The sequence below is a fragment of the Lates calcarifer genome, linkage group LG21, assembly GCF_001640805.2.
Source record: "Lates calcarifer isolate ASB-BC8 linkage group LG21, TLL_Latcal_v3, whole genome shotgun sequence".
Lineage (NCBI taxonomy): Eukaryota > Metazoa > Chordata > Actinopteri > Centropomidae > Lates > Lates calcarifer.
In genome coordinates, this window is record NC_066853.1 from 19,016,933 (window position 1) to 19,023,913 (window position 6,981).

Here is a 6,981-nt window from a genome sequence, read left to right on the forward strand (position 1 = left end):
ATGTAATTAGAAACTAGCTTCTGGACTCACAATGTCACAAATACTGGATTTTTGTAAAGTTTTAGCAAAATAAGCATAAGATAGTGATCATGTTCCTTTCTAAGAGAGGACCAGACTTTGCCTAACAGGTAAACGAACCTCAAAATGAGGTTTGTGAGACAAAACCTTGGAAAACAGATCTTTTTAGCAATTTGGCATGTTGCCTGTTACAGATGTTGGGCTCAGGCAAAGGCAAAAAGCAGCACAAATCCACATAAATCACACAGCAAGACAAGTGGAAAAGTGTTTTGTGAAAACCTAATCCTCCATTCTTGAATTTTATCTAACTTCCTACTGTGATTTCCTATCTCAGGTCAAACATGACTTCCTACTTCTTGATCAATCTGGAGAATTTCATATCTCAGAGCCAAGATATCACTTAAGAGAAAGTCAAGACCTTTCGGCGTATGAATGGGAGGAAATGGCTGGAGAGTTTACCCACCATGCTAGTCATTCCAAAATAACACCCTTTCTTTGCCTCCCTGCTCTCAGGTTAAATACCAAAGCTTGTTTTCCCTGCAGAGATTTGATTTGCTTCCATGATTTGAAAGTGAGCATTTAAAAAAGCATTCTGTGGAAAGTTTTCAGATCTCTCTCCTCTTTCACCCCCACCCCCCACCCCACCCCCCACAGTGAAAACAGGGCCCGATCTGGCCCTGGCCCCGGCCCCCGGCTTGTTGGGACAGCTGCTCAGATGATCTGGGCTCTCTGCAGGTTCCATGATTCACTTTCTGAGTCAACACCACGAACTTGAGCTCTAGCCTTGATGCAGTCGTGATTCACGGGCAGATTTGTAAATTTGAATGATTGCTCAATTTGATGTGTATGGCATAAATACTTCAGTGTTTAATCTCAAGTGTGTAAGAAAGGCCAATAAAACAAAAACCAAAACATGTACAGTATAAAAATTTAGAATAATATATACATTCTATCATTCCAAAACAAGGGCACTGTAGAGCTTTGATAATTTTTTTTTTTTTTAAGACAGAAAACATTTCCTCTCTCTTCCATCTGGTGCACAAGGCACATATTGCTTTGTGTTTGTTGTCATGAGATTTGAGTTTTACAAATTATTTTGAGATAATGAGGAATTTTCTGCCGTGTTTGGAGGGTAATTATCACAACACAATTTTTGTGACGACAAGAGAGGAGCAGCTGAACCAGTGTTACAGCTGACAGTCACACATGTGAGATCCATTACCTATAAACTGGTCATTTGCTAGATCTTTTTTTTTTGTTTGTTTTGTTTTTTTGTTTTTCACTGTTGCTGAAATATTAGAAGGGGAAAAACTGCTGTAAAAATTCAAGCCGTTTATTTTGTTTCATAACAGTTATTTTTGTGCTCACAACTTTCACATTTTGACATAGGTGTTGTACTTTGCCACAGTGATTCTGAAAAACTTAATTGCCATTTTCCCCCTCCAAACTCCAAACTATTATAATACAAATTGAGCTTAAGTCACGTAATGATGACGCTCTTCCAGACTTCACAATTATTGCTCAACAACATGGCTAGTTTATCCAGTTTTCCATCTCCAGAACTCATCTGCTACAGTGATGGGCTCTTTTGCAAAAAATATACTTTTACTGGAGTTAAATTTTTACATATTTCCACTTTATATTGACAGAACACATTTTTCTCACTCATTGCCCATTGGATAACTTCAAAGAATGTATGTAATGACCTGGAAGAATGCAGTCTGTAGTGTGAGAAAGCACACTCCTTTTTTTTTTTTTTTTCTTTTTTCTCTGACATGGGGCATTACCAGAAAAGCTTCCAGTCACACCCATACGATGAGGAAAGGGTGAAGGTTTTAGTGTGGCTGATCTGGATTGCTCTGGTTCTGCTGCTCACCCTGGACTGAATTAGCAAGCCCGTCTTTCAACCGGTACCTCCCTTACCAGTCTGGCATGGAGAGTGTGTGGGCTGGGATGGATTAATGATGTCAGGCCAGCAGTTTTGTCACTGCCACTCCCAGTCTGCGTATAAAGCCACTAATCACCAATCTACCTTCGGCAGACTGCTCTGAGTTCCCTACTCATGCTAAATATTATTGTTGTGAGTTGTAGGTCTAGTGACTCATACTTTCCATTGACATCTTACTCATTCAGTTGCTACAATGGGAGGGAGTGGCTTTCTGCTGACACAGTGGTACACACATTCCCACACACTTCTCCATATTCAGCCGTATTCAACTGTAGTCTACGCTACAAAAAGTTCAGTTGTGTCTTTAAAGCAGCATAAGCCCTTCTGGAATCTCTACCAGTGACTAATAAATTGCAACAGCACCATTTTTTTCTGTATGGCTTTCAGTGGCCTGTGAGTGAAACAGATAATAAAGTTGCAAGTTCAAAATACAAGTGAAATGAGAAAATCCATCGGAAAATGGAGAAACACAATATAAAAACACATTTTTGTTGCTCATGGCAATCTGTCAGTTGAAAGTTGAAAATGGGAGTACCTGAAGATGAAGATGGAAGTTTGGGCTTTGTTTTTCAAAGCTGAGAGGTAGCTAACTTGAAGGAACTAGCACTGACAGACAGTGACCACGTCGCATCACCACATATCTTCTGCTAAAAGTAGCACTTGGACACACAACAAATGGTACAGCCAATGGCTGGATAGCCAGTTGTCTGCCAACATGTACATTCTGTGCCTGCATGAGAGGAAATCACTAGCGGATTGTCTATATGTGTCCTCCATAAAACTCTGCAGAAAGATGAACAAAACAAACTAGCAAACCACCGTGATGAGTCTGATTAAAATCGTGTCATTTGGTCAGAGCACAGATTACAAATGTATCTGATAAAAGGTGGATCTGGCATCATAAAGTTTTGCTTTGTTATGTGTCAGCATGGTAAAAGGAAAGGTGTAATATGGAGCAACTTCACTAAATGCAAACACCAGCTGGCCTCAACTACAGTTCAAAATATTCAATCTGCCAGTGGCTGCTGGTGAGGACTGACTACGGCCAGTCTTGCTGATCACGCAGCAAACACTACAATCATTCACACATGGCCTCATGGAACCCAGTGGTTTGATGTGTCAGAGCCCTGAAGCATGTAAAAGTAAGTTTTAAATCTCAGAAATCTCAGCACAGCAAGACAACAGGTCAAATCTCAACAGATGCAGTATATTCTGGTCATTTTATGTCATCACATATATTCCACCTTTAGGCTGCTGCTGTCTTGCTTGTTTTGCTGTCAAGGGAAACCTCTGCTTAATGCCCTTGTGTGTGTGTTCATACGTGTGTGTGCTGTGATTCTCTGTCACTGGCTAAGCTTTCGTGGTGCATGTGTGTTAAGAGTGCACACTATGGGGAGTCAGCATACAGGCCCACTTCACGTGGTTCGGAAGGTGAAGGGCTATTAGGGGAAAGGTGAGTGTGGGACTGCTGCTCTGGGTTACTCAGTAACTGGGGCTCTCTCCTTCCCCTTTCAGGCCTCTAGTGCTGTTTCTGCGCAACCACCCCGACACCTCCCACCACACACACATACACGCACACTACAGCTGTATCACTGTGTTCTCTCCTCTTTCCTTCAGTTATTTCTGCACGAAAAAAAAAATTAAACAATACTCTATACTAGTCCTCATATTCATTTCCTTGTTGAAAAACCTGTGTATGAATGTGTATGAATAACCAAAACATTAACTTGGGTTATATATACATATACATATAAGCTGTAATATGTAATTTTTAATTGTTTTTATTTTTTTATTTTTATTTTTTTTGCAATCTATGTTAGCATTAACAGCTGCTTACTTCACCTTGACCTTACTTGTCCAAGAAATGTGAGGTCAGCATCAAACCTGTGCTCAGATCGGCTGTCTCCAGCAGTGGAAAGTGATGCCGATATCAACTCTTTATTTTGCTTCTTTTCTACTACTGTAGTTAGCATATTAACTAGCTAGCCCCGGCCTGTCCCATCTCATAATACCACTTTGCGCTAGTGAGTCACTGTAGTGTCTAGTCTATCCACAGTCCAACATGAGAGGATGAAGTAGCGCTGCCAAGAGCGCATATTCTAATCTTGTTATGTAACGATTGCTGAAGCTTTTGGTAAGAAAACAGCTCTTAAAGCTAACTTTATGTAGCAATGTAGCTATGTAGCAAAAACTTACATATAGCACCTTTAAAAGTGTGAGAAGTTAAAGTTTTTCAACCAAAACTGGCAACCTCAACAGTCCCAAAACTGCATTTTACACAGTGTACAGGACATTTTAGGCTTATACAGAAATGCCATTATTTGGAGAATGCTACTTGTTCTGAGGTGCTTCAAAGAAACGTATTGTTGAGCAATACTAAGTAACATTTTAAGCGAGAATGAACACAGCTGACGTGAAATAGAGACTACAAATCACTCATCTCACCTGTTTACCATATACAAAGGGAGTGTAGTTGATCTGATGATGAGAAATGGATGCTCAACTTTAACACTACAGTGATGGAGTACAGATGCAGTGCGGATGTTGCCACCTGTGACTGGATTGTAACCTCTTGCTGTTGCATCACCATCCAGGCATTATGGCTTCAAAACACAGCCGTGCATAACTGCAGCCATAGCTTGTGCTCATAGTTTGTTTACCGTCACTGAGCAGGGACACATGAAAGTGGGGGTGACTGGGTCTGTGGCCATGACCCTTGCAACAAGTACAACTCCTGTACATATACTCCTGCATACATACACAAACACACACACCCACACACACACACACACACACATAACTCGGCCCTGTTCTTTTGCCTCAGGATGGGAGTCACGGGACTGTGCTTTGAAGAAGTGCACAGCCTGGCCGCATTCAGGCCAATGAGAGCGGAGACAGTGCCCTCTGTGTGAGTAATGATTGACAGCATGTTGGATTACTCACAGAGGCATTAGTCATGGTGAATTTGTTACATGTCCTTGTTCTCTATTCTGTTAGTGTGAATAGGTCTGTCTGTCTGTCAGGTTCATGGATTTGGTCATGTGCTGGTGGCAAACTGATGATCTTTGAAAATTTTGGCTAAAAAGCATCTAAATGTTCTTTAAAAAGGAAAACAAAGTTGTTTGAATTGAATTGAATTAGTTCAAAGTATGAATTAATTATCACGGTAAACAATCAACAAGTAAATACATACCCCCTGACAGCCAGTAAATTCCATGAAATCTTAATCATATTCAAAAATCTCACTTTTGTGCTGATGACTTTGTAAAAGATTTCATGTTTATCCAGGGGGAAAAACCACAGCAAGCAAGAGATTTTACAGTGATGTCTAAAATCCAACAACAACACAGGGCAAGTCTAGTCATTAGTGACACAATTTGGAAATTACTGAACGTGCTTGTGGTCAGGGCAGAGACTCTGTACAAAGTGTTCATACCAGCAAAAGCAAACATGTTTCTACTGGGAGGAAAAGCTTACACAATGAAGTATCAGAGCCACACGCAATACTGTACCAGCATTCTGGGGCACCATCGGGGGGTCCAACCTTTTCCAACAGCGTGAGGGCAAAGCAGCTCCATCATTGGCTAATCTTTGGCCGGAGAGAGCCAGTCATCTCTGTGCGCTCCTCTCATCCCACAACTATCCAAACACTGTGTTGTTAGCGTCTCTGATATGCTTTGTTTATCAGGCCACCTGGACATGCATCTGGTCAGCCAGGGAGTATGCCTGTCAATAGCAGTGTCAGATGGACGTGCATTAATAACTGTGTCTTATGTGTCAAAACCACAGGCAGCAAATGCTGATTTTTTAAAAATTATTATTTGTTGGTTTTGAAGTTTCTGAAGCCCCGAGCTGTGTTGAGTGCACAGAATGAAATGCTGATTAGGATGACGGGAACAGGAGAGAATCAGAAAAGAAAATTAATTACTGTGCACTTCTGTTTCAGGTCAATACTTCACAGTGTCTCCCTTCCTGTGCTAATAGACAAATTACATAATAGCCTCAAAAGAGAGGGAGGTGTGACATAAGGTAACCTCTCCAAATAACAAAAGCAATGTGGAGAAATAATTATGAGTAGCTCTGATATGAGGCAGGAGATATTTCAGCTGCATAATGAGATGGATGACCATGTCCTGCGCTTGAAGCAATGAGCGCACAATACATGGAGAGCATGTTACGTAACTAATGTCTAATTTTTCTAATAGGGCCTAATAAAAGATATTAGTTGTGAGGGGGATGAGTGGCCTAATTAAAACCAAGAATTTGGCTGAGGTGGCAAAATCCAGAAACAAAGCTTTCTCTAAACATTGACTAAGACCACGATAACAACAATTACTTGATTTCCAGGGATATACACATCTCCTCTTGCAGGAAGTTTGTGTTCAGTGTTTAATAAGGGGGCAGGGGCATGATGCAACTGTCCATAATCTGTGAGTACAGCACAGTTTGTGAAATGAAGAGCCTAATCAAACCAGATAACACATTAACATTGTACACCTTACTATGTTCTTACTTTGTAGTCTAGTGGCACAAAGTCCATTATTCCATCACTGATTTCCTAACAACTTCCTATCAGACAGGACATTATCTGTGTGCAGGAAGATTACAGCTGGAAAGTAGAAGCAGGCATTTTGAGTCAACCACAGTGTCCCTCATAAAGAACCATAGCAGTTGTGATAAAGATGTTGTTTTCAAAGCACAGTGTTCCAAATTCCCCCGAGGCTGCTGTTTTGTCACTTCATCTGACAAAACAGAGGTCAACAATTTGGATGTTTGTTGTTGTTGTTTCTTGACCTACTTGCTCTCTCTATATAATTTTTTAAAAAACTGTATTACTTCATTTTAAATATCCTGTGTTTAATATTTTTGCTATTCAGAGGGAGAATTATTAAAATGGAAGTTAACTGCAGTGGTAATTGATGTGGGATCTGCACAAAACAACAACAACAATAACAAAAAACTGAATGAGCAACCTTATGTCAGCATTTATCATGTCATCAATCAGTTTCCCAGAT